Source organism: Eleutherodactylus coqui, chromosome 12 (genome assembly GCF_035609145.1).
Source record: "Eleutherodactylus coqui strain aEleCoq1 chromosome 12, aEleCoq1.hap1, whole genome shotgun sequence".
Classification (NCBI taxonomy): Eukaryota; Metazoa; Chordata; class Amphibia; order Anura; family Eleutherodactylidae; genus Eleutherodactylus; species Eleutherodactylus coqui.
In genome coordinates this window covers 67,923,619-67,938,428 of record NC_089848.1, presented here as the reverse complement: position 1 = coordinate 67,938,428, position 14,810 = coordinate 67,923,619, and the positions used below count along the sequence as shown (strand labels likewise).

Sequence of the window (14,810 nt, the reverse complement as noted above, 5' to 3'; positions counted from 1 at the left end):
ATTTATTAACATGTTTTCCACTTTGCTGCTGCTATAATTCACAAATCTATGTTTGGACATTCTATATAGTAAATGCATCTGCTTGTCCGTCCTGCAATACCCTGTGATGCAGAATGTTACGAAATGTGATACTATACCTCCTGCTTTATAAACGTGACAACAAGTTTTCACTTTTCTTTCCTGGTACCTCCTTCAACCGAAACTCCTTCCTTGGTTTCAGGTATTCACACAGGTAGACGGAAGAGAATTCTGGGTAGTGAGTTTTCATCTCTGCCAAAGAACCTAGGAGTGAATGAAGAAAAACTTCAAGTCCCAGCAGACGTTGCGCTTCGGTATGTCAACCTGCAGGGACAGGGCAAGGTGTGTCTGAGTTTGCCTAGTCTTGCTCAACAAGGTAATCATTACTCGGAACTTAACTGCTTGACTAGGTAAATAAACAGGAGTAATTGAGCATGAGAGGAACACCATGAATCTCTTCTGAGCTGAACTTCTCAAACAGGTAAGATTGTTTCCTTATGTTACTAAATTCCCTGAAAGATATACAATGTATCTAAAATTCTTCTACAAGTTGTTCAGAGCTTAAAGTTTGTACATTGTGCACATATACATTAGTTCGAACCAAGCGGGAATAGATGGTAGTGACAGAAGGATATGAATGAGAGTGAGGAGAGGTACGTACTGTAGATACCGAAGTTTGTCCTTGATATTTAGAACTAGAGCTCATTAAATATAGTCTATTATACAATGTGTCTAAAATTCTTCAAAAAGTTGTTCAGAGCTTAAAGTTTGTACATTGTGCTCGTACACATTAGTTTGAACCAAGCGGGAATAGATGATAGTGACAGAAGGATATGAATGAGAGTGAGGAGAGGTACGTACTGTAGATACCGAAGTTTGCCCTTGATATTTAGAAATAGAGCTCATTGAATATAGTCTATCATACAATGTGTCGGCGTGACTTTGGATTAGTAGTTATGCTGTATTTGTCATACTATATCACAATGTTTTTTGTATTAATATATGACTATTCATATCCAGTGATGCTATAAACTCAGAAATAGGGATCTTATTCTTAAACTTGGTAATGATTACTGCTGATGACTAAATAGTACAATAAGGGGGCATTTAAAGGGGTCATGTCACCCAAGCCAATATGTAGAATACAGCCCCAATGCATCCTAAAGCATGAGCAGCGGAGGACACACATGGGCACCCTTGCTCCATTCACTTCATTGAGCTCACCAGAGATAGACAAGCTCCAGTGCCTATGAGAATAGACATGCCATGTTTTTTTTTTCACACGAACAATCAGGCCGGGTGAGAAATCGGCTGTCTGAATAGCTTCATAGTCTATTATGGGGCTGTGTGCTGTCTGTGGAATACACTGACAGCACGTGGCCTGAACATACAGTTGTGTGAATGGGCACTTATTATATCAAAGGGGTTGTAAAAAGACTATCCACAGAATAGGGAGTAGCTTGCTGATCAGTGGGGGGTCTCAACTCTAAGACACCCGTAAATCTCAAAAATGAAGGTTCCCTGGCCTTCTCACTCTGGGGATACTACACCCCCTGCAGTGGAAAGGAGACTAAATGGAGCACTGGATATGCAAGTGTACTAACGCTCCATTCTCTTTCAATGTGACTGCAGGGGTAATCAAGTAGCAGCCGCTCTGATACGTTCGTGAGCCCCATTGAAATGAATTGACTACCGACTGCGCTTGCTCGGCCAGCACTCCATTCACTCTTACATCACTGTAGGGAAAAAAGCAACCCGCAGTGTTAGGCAGAGAGGGACACGGAAATCCCATTTTCGAGAATGGCAGGGGTCTCAAGTGTGAGATCCCACTGATCAGCAAGTTATTCCCTGTGGATAAGAGATAACTTGTAACTAGAGATGAGCGAGTATACTTGCTAAGGCACTACTCGCTCGAGTAATGTGCCTTAGCTGAGTATCTCCCCACTCGTCTCTAAAGATTCGGAGGCCAGCAGGCGGCTGGGAGCGGGGAGAGCAGGGAGGAACGGAGGGGAGATCTCTCTCTCCCTCTCTCCCGCCCGCTCTCCCCTGCTCCCCGCCGCAACTCACCGGTCAGCTGCAGCGGCCCCCGAATCTTTAGGGATGAGCGGGGAGATACTCGACTAAGGCACATTACTCGAGCGAGTAGTGCCTTAGCGAGTATACTCGCTCATCTCTACTTGTAACCTTGGAACAACCCCTTTAAGGCTACACTAAAATACCAAAAAAGTGTACTTCTCAGTAGTTCACCAGTATAAGCAAAAATGCCCCAATATGCTGTGTCTGAATATCAGAAGTCCCCAACATTTTATACCTTGTGAGCCACATTCAACGTTGAGTGATGGTCCGGAACTACACTAAGGAGAAAAATGTTATCAAATTAATCATGATAAACACAAAATCATACATTTAAATTTGCAAATTGACTTTTCAGTTTGAAACTTCAAACACTTTATTATACCATCAACTGGTGGGCGTTCTCGGGAAAGAATAGGTTGGTAATATTATTAATGTGAGTGCCACATTGTAGGCAGAACACAAGGTCATAAATCAAGGCTGTTATGGTGAGCCACACAGCAGGGGGTCACAGGCTGTGGCTGTACAGAACACAATATACAATACATATAATTAGGAGTTACTAATGAAAACAATGTTAGAAAACATCATCACGAATTACGTGAATTATCTGCTTGTGCACTATATACTTATTTAAAGAAGATGAACTCATTGAGGCTTTAATCGCATGACACAGGGTTGTTTTTACTGTGTTCTATACTGTATTAGAGCCGTGTGTGGCACAGAGTGTTAAGTCAGCAGAATGCAGTCCTAAGCTCTCGCTCATGACCTGAAGGTTGCAGGTTCAGTCCCCATGGGTAGGTGGTGCAAGGTTGACTCAGCCTTCTGTCCTTCCAAGGTCAGTAAGATGAGTACCCAACTTGCTGGGGGGTAAAGATGACTGGGGAAGGCAATGGTAAAGCACTCCACAAAAACAGTCAGCCAAGAAAACATCACAGCATGTTGTGTTGTGCATGTTGTTTTCATAGGGTCCTATTGCTGCTCCCATTTTCTTGGATACTGGTAGACTCAAAGGTTTTCAGAATCAGTAATGAAACAAAGCAAATCCTGAATCATAATGCCTGGTAGAAGGGAGAAGACTGGTAGCAGAAGTCACTGCTATACATATTGATGCAAATTAAAGGGAACCACTCAGCAGATTTGAGCAGGTTAAACAACATTAAGCTGCAGAACAATGGAGTCGAGTTCCTTCCAAATCATATCTTGTAATATTTCCGTAGGCCAGCATTCCTTGAAAAATAGACTTTTACCCACACTACATTCAAAAATGTCCAAGTGGTCTGGTGGGCTAATCAGGACCATCTGTACTGCCCAAAGTTTCCTCAATAACCCAGCCCCTCTCTGGCTTAGTGATGGGGATGATATCTCCTGTGTAAGCCATGGGATGATCCAAATCTTGCACATGCACTGCAAGGCCATTGGCCAGTGTATGCGCAGAAGTGTGGGTTAATTCTGCTCAATACAAGGCCATATGATCTGCGCATATGTTGGTCAGCAGTCCTGCTTCGCAAGCGGGAGAGTTTGGTAATCTTGTGGATGACATAGGAGATGTTATTCATATCACTCAGCCAGAGAGGGGCCGGGAGGGAAGTATGGGCAGCAGAGAAGATCTGGGCCCGTCAACAGGACTGTTCAGATGCGATTTTTTATGCAGAGCAGGAAAATAATAAAAAGTCTACTGTCTTCAAGCAACATTACAAGATATGATTTGGAAAGCGCTCTACTTTATTGTTCTGCACTTGTATGTGGTTCAACCTGTTCAAAACTGCTGACAGATTCCCTTTAAGAAGCTGATAATGGCAGGAGGAAAATCACAAGATCGTTAGAGTTTGGATGAATCATAGTGCCATTAGAAATGGTTTAAGAAAAATCTCTCTGAAGGAGAGGCCAAGGGTGATTTACAGGAGGAAATGACCAGAATTGATTGAGAAATATGTAGAAAATATGAGCTATATGAAAATATAGGGTCATAAATTGGGATGGGCCATGATTATGGTTAAACTGCTTGATCTCCTTTGGTCCCCAACACAGTCCCAATCCAGCTTTGATCGTACAGATCAGAGGTGCCCAAATTTCTTTGCCCCGTTGACCACTGACCGTTTTTTTTTTTGTTTTGTTTTCTGTAGACCCCCTACATGTGGGAGCCCTCAGTGAAATCCAACCCTGTGCCCAGTTGGCATCCGTGCGTACCTGTCATTTCTTCTTCTTTTCTGTACTACGGATGGTCCGCACGACTTGCCGTCGGACATGCGCAGTACAGATTTTTTTTTAAACCCTTGCCTTTCCTGCGTCATTGTCTAGCGGGTTGGACGGCTTTCATTGACTTCCGCACAGAATCCACTTACAAGTAGGACATGCTCCAATTTTTTCCTCCGTGCATGGAAAATCGCGATTGATTTACACTTATGTGCAGAAAAGGCATTTTTCAGTAGCATGTTATGGGTGGTATTTGCTGCGGAATCCGGAGGTAGACCCCACTCTGTATTCTGCAATGCAAATCCGGCTGTGTGCAGCCGGTCTAATATTGAATTTCGCAGAAACACAGGCGTTTGCTGAAACGCAGTGTTTTTCAACGCTGCATTTACTGCGGTCTCAGCAGCACTGGAAGCTGAAAGAAAAAGAGCAACACTCACCTAGCAGGTGCCGCGGGGTCCCTGCCACTGACTTCTGGCGCTGCGTCAGGCTTCCCGTGTACTGACAGATCATCTATTAGTGTTAGCGTGGTTTGGGAACCCCGCCTCCAGCAAGAGAGTGCTGTGATTGGTTCTCAGTGGTGCTGGCTCGGTGCACCAATCACAGCTATTCATTGTCTGGCTCAGCCATTCAGAGCCTGCTAGGTGAGTATTGCTTTTTTATTCCATCTAGTGTAGCTGGGTCTGATTTTCAGGGTAGGGTTTATATTTCAAGCTCTCCCCCCCTCCCCCCCCCCCAAAAAAAAATCGGTGTGTACCACGTCTGCAGCAGTACTGAAACCGCTGCCCATTCATTTCAATGGCCGATGCATGGCTGAAAACAGACAAAGATAGAATATGCATCACTGTCAAAGCGCAGCATTCTAACGCTTGTGTGAACAGCCCCATTGAAACGAATAGCAGCTAGCAATCTTCTATGTGTCTATGTACGTTTATTGTGGAGTTCATACACCAGCTATTTAAAGTGTACGGTCAGCTTTAAGTTTAACAGAACTGTTCTACTGGAATGTACCCTACATCTATTGTGTATACCGTGTTTCCCTAATAATAACCCCAAACTATGCTCACCTAGCAACTGGCGTTTGCGTCCCTTGCGCTAGGCTGCGGCGCTGCTGCAGGCTTCCATGTCCCCCTGCACACCGACAAAGCAGTTCTTCCTGGTAGCGGGGCTTGAATACCCCGCCTCCAGCAAGCTAATGCTATGATTGATTAATCGAATGCCGCATCAGCCAATGAAAGCCAGGGCTCAATTAACCAATCACAGCCATTCAATGATGTTATTCAATGAATGGCTGTGATTGGTTAATTGAGCGCCGAATCTCCTTGGTTGACGTGGTGCTCAATTAACCAATCAGAGCATAAGCTTGCTGCAGGCAGGGTATTTAAACCCCGCTACAAGGAAGAACTGCTCTGTCAATGTGCAGGAGGACATGGAAGCCTGCAGCAGCGACGAAGACCAACGCGAGGTACCCGAACGCCGGCTGCTAGGTGAGTATATAAGACATCCCCCGAAAATAAGACACTGTGCGTCTTTTGGGGCGAAAATTAATATAAGATAGTGTCTTGAGTTTGGGGAAACACGGTATTTCACAGTATTGTAAGCTGGGCCTGAGGAATACTAGGTCTTGGTGCTCAGAGTGGTTTACCTGAGAGTTGAGTCCTAAGGCGGACTGCTTGTAGAAAAAGTTGAAGTTTTAGGAATTTGTCATGACCAGCTGAGGGGCCACGACCACATATTGATTTTGCTCACACAGGGTTGATACTGAAGTAGCTTTTATAGCCAAAGACTGTAATATTGCCACTTGCAGCTTAGTAGACAGTACAGATACTGGTGCCCCGGGTAAGTATCTGTGGAACAGGCTCTCATTATGCTGATTAGGTTCCGCCCCTATCAGTGGGACTCTGGGTCAATGCATTAATGCAAGAGAAGTCAGCGTTTTAGTAGGCTGGAACTTATTACCAATAGTGTCCGCTCCAATGGTCTGGGGCGACTGTCCACTCATCTGTCTCCACAATGACCTCTAGCTGCATCACAATCAACCCCGTTTTTGTGCCATTTTCTTTCATATAGTGCCTGAGTGTTCTCATGAGAGCCTGTTCTCCCTTCACGTCATCCTGGAAGACATCATCCTGCACCACAAAAAATACTACACAAAAACACAATAATGGATCAATAAGACATTACTAAATATTTGGCTAATTCAGCTCCGGGGACTAAGTAACAGGAGACCCCTGTTACACATGGCCCGCTATAGACATAAAGTTGTCTCCTGTCCAAAGCAAAATTATCTGGGTTCACCAATCAGCATCCCGGTATTCACCCTTTATTGTCATGTTTACCATATTTTTGTAAAATCTAATTTAGGTGACGAACCCTTTGTAGTAAGTAATTACAGCAGGTTCTAGGCAGACAAGACTAGTTCTATATGGAATTGTTCAAGATGCGTCGTAACGAGCATGAAAACTACTGCAAATAAAAACTAATTTGATTGATGTAATTTTAAAAAAAGCGATGCCCAGTTCTCGGCCCGCTACTAGGATTCAGCATTAGTTCTACTCACTACTGCTCTTGTGTGTTCTCTAATAAAGCAAGTGTTAGTATATGTACAATTAGGTAGGGCTTCCCATATATTTTTGTAGCTGTCAACCTGTGAAATATTATGTCAGTGCATCATAATCTAGGATTACATCGTCTATATATCCTCCATTTCTCCAGCATCCACTTACCTGTTATTTATATATGTGTATAAAATGGTCACAGTGATGTATTTAGAGAACAGTCTACCTGCTGTTCTCTAAATACATTCAATGAAGTACTAAAGAGCTGATTAGCCTATTAGTACCTATGCAAAACAATCGCTAAAAACTGTCAGTTTCTGACAAATTTTAAGCGATCATCTGTGTGTGTTAATGCACCTTTACACTGTGCCCACAGACTTTCATTTGTCAAATGTTGATACAGTATACCTGTGCCTCAACAAGTCTGTGACAAGTAATACTTTATATCCTGGCGATTATATATCAAACCGATCTCCTGCCCAAATGTGATGTAAGTGTAGACAAGTGATGTTTTTTGTGCTATCCAAATATTTCCAGGTAAATGTGCAAAAGGTACAATAAATATTTTCACGTGGCAAGTTTCCCTCTTGTCATCTCTGTATTTGGACGTTGCAGGCACAGTGTTGTATATACATATGCATCACGTGTACTCCATGCAGGGAAGTGACTCAGTACTCATAGGCGTATTACATAGTGAACACATTAAAAATAACGAATTGATATCAAATAAAGTTATTTTTCAGCTCATCCATGCAAACCCCAAGGGCTTAGGTATAGAGCAGGGCTGTATACATGGAGCCCGTAGGGACTTGGATTCTATACAGTACTTCCTGCTTCTAGTGAAGAATGCCTCTGTACATATGGAGCATACAGTGACTATTTTTGTATGCAGTTGGAGTCATACAGAGGTACAGTAAGGACCCAAACGCTTGTACCACTAAGAGTTGTGATCTGCCCGTGTGCATGAGCCTCGCTGCATTAAAGGAGTATTTCAGTTAGGGGGCAAATTTTCAAGTGGATAGGTGAAAATTGATAGATTAGTGGACCGCTTTGATTTCCACCAATCCCGTGAACAGGATTCCCGTTTCCCTTGTCCTCTTCACTGTAGGCTCACTGCCCCTGCCCCAACCCCTCCACAGTGAGGAGGGTACTTGCTGCTTCATCCATTTCAATAGGGCTAATAAATAGAGATGAGCGAGCACCCAAATGCTCGGGTCCGCGTTATTCGAGTCGAGCTTTTCGTAAAATTTGAGAGCTCTACTCGAGTAATGATCCCCATTGACTACAATGAGCATTTTTGTATGTGGGACGCCGGGGGCCGAGCTCTCTCTCTTTCTCTCTCCTCTGCCTACCAGACAAAACATTTGCCAATGGCGCTGCAGCAGGGAAGGGCCAAACCAGGCATGTCACAGAGGGGAGGAGCCAAAAACTGGGGCGGAGGCAAACACGGCTTGATGCTCGTTCGAATAACAAGCACCATCGAGTATGCTAATTCTCGAACGAGCATCAAGCTCTGCAGAGTATGTTCGCTCAATTCTACTAATGAAGATAGCCAAATACAAAGTGCTTAGCTGTTTTCGTAAGACTCATTGAAATGAATGGAGCAGCATTCAAGCTACAGGTGGGAGAAGCATTCCCGCAATGACAGAAGAGAGGGATATGGGACCCTCATTCTCAGGACCAGTGGGGGTCTCAGCGTTAAGAGACCCACTAATCAGGCTTTTAACCCTATCCTATGGATTACAAATCATACACATTTTCCCCCACTTATCTATATATCAAACTGCTCAGCTTCTCCTTTCTACACAGTACTATCCACAGACAGGGTACCTTTAATCATAGGGCAAATGGGGCATTTGCACTGGGCTCCTGGCAGCACCAGACCCCCGGCGATTGGCACCAATTTCAACTTCAATTGAAAAGTATTGAGGAAGTTAAAATCCAGTAACAAGCTATACTCCCCTATTTTGTGTCTTCACCGCTCCTGTCTCTGCTCACTTCTGCAGCCAGCGGCCACATGGCTGTTGAAGCACATGACCACTGTGGCCATTAATTGGTCTTAATACCCATTGGGGCAGTGATTTGCTGCCCTGCTGTGCCTGGGTTAGGTGACTAATGTGTGTTTTATTTATTTTTCTGCCACAAAAAATCTTTGTGAATGGATGATGACAGGGCAACAGGGAGGAAAGACACATTTTGACACTCGTGCACTGGGCCTATTTGGAGATTGCCTTATTCACAAGTAGTCTAATGGTGGGTATACACATTAGCAAGCCGCCTGCCGAATGTTTGTTTAAGGCTTGGCTCACACAACCATAAATTGCGGCATGCCACCCACGAGAGGCACGCACACAGCACGCAGCAGGTATGCAATGATATTGCGTACTTGCTGCGTGCCACCCATCGTCATCGTACTATCTTGGCATGTATGCAGACATAATATGCACTAAGATAGAACATGCTGCAATTTTACTTGTGTGCGTATTTTGTGCAATTCATGTTAGTGGCAACAAGGCCACCATTGGCAGATTGGTACAGCGTAGAGGACTAGTGCGTGGAACACTCTGTACCGACACGGTTGTGTGAGCCAGACCTAATTGACAGTATCTTGCCTTTAATCCCCTTACCAATGTATGGGCAGCTTGATTGAGCATGCATGTGCTCTTATTCAGGGGCGTACATAGAACTTAAGGGGCCCATAGCAAAACTCAGAACTAGCACTAATAGTGTTCCCTGCTGCCCTCAATATAATAGTGCCCCCTATAATCTATTATTAATATAATAGTACCTTACCTTTCCGTGTGAATCTCTGGCTTTGCAGCAATGTTTTAATGAGCAGATCGCAGATCTCTCACTCTCAGTCCTTTAGGTGGCCTGACCCTGTGTAGGGTATACTTGGTGCTGTCGGTGGGAATTGCCATATTTTTCAAGTCCTACTAAGCCTGTCGGATGTTCTGGATGCCGAACACTGTATCTCATGTTCTGGCATATAGTACATGCAGGAAATGGGGAGGAATGAGGATTTCCTCTGCATAGAGCGCCTGGCATCCAGAACCTCTGACAGGCTCAATACTACTATAAGTGAGGGATCTGCGGGTGGACGAGTGATGGGAAGGGAGGTGAGACTATTTTGCCCCGATCCCTTTGCCCCACAGGCCCCATAGCAATTGGGTGGTCTGCCTACATTGGTCACACATCAGTGCTTCTATTCTAAAGAGGTGGGAACGTTATTCAGAGGCATACATAGAACTCATGGGACCCATAGCAAAACTCAGAACCTGCACTAATAGTGCCATACCTCCAGTCTTGCGGCAATGTTTTAACAAGAAGATCTCTCACTCACAAAAGTAAGCCTGTCAGATGGTCTGGATGCCGGACACTGTATCTCATGTTCTGGGGGTGGACGAGTGATGGGAAGGGAGCTGAGGCCATTTGGCCCTAGGTCCCCTTGCCACATGGGCCATATATGAATGGTGTAGTCTGCCTACATTGGTAGCACACCACTGCTCTTAATCTAGAGAATGGGGAAAGTCACTACCAGACTCCTCTGACGTTAGCTTATCTCAACGAGAGAAAAAGGATTGAGCAGTTGAAATCCAACTGTCCGATCCTAATCTCCTCCAACATCTATTGTCCGGGGATAGTGGGAGAAACCCATACACATTAGATGATTGTCCAGACCAGCAAAAAGCTGCAGGTTTGGTCAATATTAATCTATTGTGTATGGTCACCTTAAGATTGCATTAAGGTGCTATTTAGACTCATGTAGCGAGTTCCCAGCAGGACAATGTACAGAGGGGTTCTTGGCGATGGTGCAGGCGAGGGATGCTGTATTACTAGATGTAAGTATAGGTTCATGCAGTTTGTTATAGCTTTTCCATGAATGCAGTTTTCTCAAACCATGAGCTCAATTATGGTATAATTGTGGGAAGAAACATAATGTACAGTATTTGTATGCTGCTTTATTGCGGTGCAGTAATGGTGTGGCTCTCTGCAAGAACAGAGGGTGTAAATGTACCCTAACTATTTTTATACATACGCTCCATTGTTTCTCAGCATAAGGTTTAAGGGACACGTTTTACAGTATTATGATTTTTGAGGTTGAGTGTGCTTTAACACTGACATTCTCCGGTGTCACTCCTTATGTGATGTCATTGTGTTTGTTTTTTCACCAATATCTGGCATAGCGACCGCACCTGCATGCACAAGTACACTTGTATGTGACTCACAAAAATTTGTCCACCAGCAGGAAATTGCCTCATGTTTTGATCTTGAGAAGAAAAAAAGATATATATATATATATACATATATTGTTGGGGGTTCAAATCAGATCGTCATCTTTGCCTTTCAGCAGGAATGGCCACTACATACATAAAAGCTCCAGAGACTTGGATTTCTTTAACGTCTAGCTTTCACCAGCATTTATTCCATATCACAGCAAATATGTGTAAACATACAGCGCTCAAGGTTCACAACCCACAGGGTCTCTATCTCCATCCCTCACCCGGCATCCTCTACTGTCAGACTTAGAACAGGCACGTACGGACCTCAGGCTCCAAGTGCCTGGTGACTGCTGCTTCAGCCTCTCACTCTGGCTGGCAGCCAGTTTCCCCCTAAATATGGCAGGAACTCATACTTTTATGTTACTTCCTGCCACACTCACAGATGGTCTCTCTAATTTCTGCAGCCTGAACGCCTGTCTACAGCCCTCTACAGGCCATTCTGTTTACTGCAGCACCTCAATATCCATACTAATATTATAAATGCAAAAGTGACTCTGTCTGTCTATTACCTTTTCACGGCTAAAGTGCTGAAGTGATTTTGATGAAATTTGGCAGGGAGATAGAGTACATCTCTACGTTTTATCCCCCAAATTTATAGAGTTCTCTAGGGAGTGCAACAAGACAGATTTATTTGGTGATGCACATAAGCCAATCAGAGGCAGGTCTGACTCACACCCCCTTCACACCCACTGCCGGCCGCGCTGAACTCCGTCTGCCGGGACAAGGTAAGTATGTACAGTATATTTTTTTTATTTTAACACATTTCTGGATGAATTGCAGGGAAGGGCTTTTATATTTAAGCCCTTCCCGACAATTCATCCCGCGCACGCCGGCAGCCCATTGCTTTCAGTGGAACCTGCTGTATTGCCGGCTCCATTGAATTCAATGGGCAAACATCGTTCTTCTCTGCCACAGCTGTTACAGCTGTGGCAGAGAAGAATGATTTGTCTTCTATATGTTCTCAATGGGGTCGGCGCTGCTGCCGCCGGCCCCATTGAGCGCATATAGAGAAGAGAACAGGAATCGCAGATCGCAGATAGGTGCGATCTGCGATTTCTGACTATGGCCTAAGAAGGACCGTTGGGGTTCTTGAAGCCTAAAATAACTCCTAACGCTCTCCCTATAGCAGCTCCGGCATCAGCAGCACTGTCCCTGATCTCTGTCAGAATGCATCTGTGGCGAGCCGCGGGCGGGCAGATTTTAATACTCGGGTAACACCTGATCTCGCCAGCCACTCACTGCAGGGGGTGGTATAGGGCTGGAACATCACAGGAGGAAGTTGTAATGCCTTCCCTGTCTTTCTATTGTCCAGAAAAGCGCGCAAATTTCTCAGGGAAGAAAATGAAAGTGACTCGAACACCGCGTGGTACTCGTCTCGAGTAACGAGCATCTCGAACACCCTAATACTCGAACGAGTATCAAGCTCGGACGAGTACGCTCGCTCATCTCTAGTGATTAGGGGAAAAATCTGGCACCTGAAGCTCTAAAGGTTGTCCCACCCTTGGCCTCTAAAGAGACTCTAAGAGGCTACTTCTGTGTAGAGCTTGTTGACGAGTAGATGCCTCTACGATGCATTTGATGAGATTTTGCCCAGTTAACATAGTCTGAGAGGGGCACATTATTGGAATGTGAGAAGCTGGAATGTCGTATCAACAAATTTAACACCACCTGGGCAATTCTGACCAGACTGTGAGGAGATGTTGGGACCAGTGGGTGCATGCCTCAAAACACCCTTGATAGACCACCAGTGGGGAGGATTATCTGATCTTTTAAAAATCTTTAGCAGCTTGTTTCGTTGTTCGCCATCCAGAGACAGGTGGCACCATCATTACCGGCCCCTGTGTCTGTCAGAACCATTTCCAGGAGCTTGGCTGAAGGATATTTGGTGTCACAGTGTCCATTACATTTACTGTCTCTGACACCATTGTCTCTATTTGCAATGGTTTCATTAATGACAAAACTGGACTGCTATACAGTGGAAATGGGTTGTTTTAAGCGATTAATCCAGGTTTATTTTCAGCATGGACGACGACCCTGTTTGTGTCTGGAGACCTCGGGGTGAGCCCCACGATTGTGACTTTGATGTGGAGCACCACAGTGTGATAGTCTGGGGGCCATTGCATAGAACAGTCGGTCCCCCCTAGTAATGACATGTGGGACAATGACAGCTCAGCATAATGTTCAGGACATTCTTCAGTCATATGTGTTACTTCTCATGGCGGCTTCCAAGATGCTGCAAGGGTGTCACAGGAATACCTCCACAACATTGCTACACTTCTGTGGTTGCCTGTTCGCCAGATTTATCGCCAATAGAACATTTATAGGACCATCTGGAATGCCAACTTTGACAGCCTCTGCGTTTGCACGATCTAGAGGCTCAGTTACAGCAAAAGTGGACTGATATGCTGCAGGATACCATACAGCACCTGTATGCCTCCATACCCACCCGAATCACATCTTACATCCAAGCTAGAGGTGGTACATGAGGGTACTAGAGCCTTCTTCAAGGGTTCAGTTTTCCAAAATTAATTATATTTTTGCTCTGATATTGTAATCCCTTACTTATATCAACGCCACAATCACAGATTGAATGTTTCATTAGATTCCAACAACTCCTTCTAGGGGGGAATTTTTTTTTACAATGAGTGTGTATGTATGTAAATATATGAATGTACTTGCACATTTTTAATGTATCTAAAGGTTTTCAACTGCATTAAGCAAATTATAATTAGAATGTGAATGGCTGCTAATAAGAACACTGCTGTCTATTTTTGCACCCACAGCAGTATAGAAGGCACAAAGCAGGCTGTAAAGCGTAGGCTCACGTGTTGTATATTTATAGCAATTTATTAACCTTTTTGGTGATTTGTTCCTCATACAAGAGGCTAATAGTGGAGAAAAATCAGTAGGAAATCCAGTTACCGACTCCAGCTCCAGCAACAGTCTGCAGCCATTGCTTACGGAGCGTGTATTCTCGGTGCGGAGAAGCGGACGCTGTCTTGATGTGCTGAAGGCCATAAAAGTGAAGGTCCATCAAGGGTGGTGGTGAACCTTGGCTTTTATCCAGTTGGATATTGATTGTGTTTGGCTATTGCTTTTCAGATCATACATGGTAGAATGAACCAGGTATGGTAAAGGATACCTCTAAATTATTTATCTTATGGAGGAGATGAAGATAAAGTAAATGGGCTGATCATAGTCATGCTATACTCTCTATACATCTGGCCAAGCAACTTCAATTCAAGAAAGCAAACATCTGTCAGTGTATTGAACTTTACAAGTTAGACTAGTTAGCTTTTAGAGATGAGCGAGCACGCTCGTTCAAGGCTGATGCTCGAGAGAGCATCTGTCTTTTCGAGTAACTGCTTACTCATCGGAGCACCATGCGGGGGAGCAGGGGTGAGAGAGATCTCTCATCCCCCCCCCCCCCGCCGCCTACCCCCCGCATGGTGCTCCAACGAGTAAGCAGTTACTCGAAAAGACCGATGCTCTCTCAAGCATCAGCCTTAAACGAGCGTGCTCGCTCATCTCTATTAGCTTTACTTTGACTATCAAAGGGACACTTTGCCGAGTTTGAATGTTGTGATGAACAGTTAGGCTAGGTTCACATCCATGTTGGAGATTCCCTTTCATCGCCTCCAACACAAAATGTTAGACAAAATAATGCAGGATGCCAGGACGGAAG

At 44.5% G+C, this 14,810-nt stretch overlaps 1 protein-coding gene across 1 annotated transcript in view; it reads left to right on the top strand.

Annotated features, from left to right (window-relative positions):
• The first annotated feature begins 367 nt into the window (after positions 1-367).
• The window catches only part of MACC1 (MET transcriptional regulator MACC1), a 53,863-nt gene continuing 39,420 nt past the window's right edge, over positions 368-14,810 (top strand). Inside the window, exon 1 of the mRNA XM_066585595.1 lies at positions 368-499. The gene's annotated coding sequence lies outside the window, so the exon portion shown is untranslated. The remainder of the gene's footprint in view (positions 500-14,810) is intronic.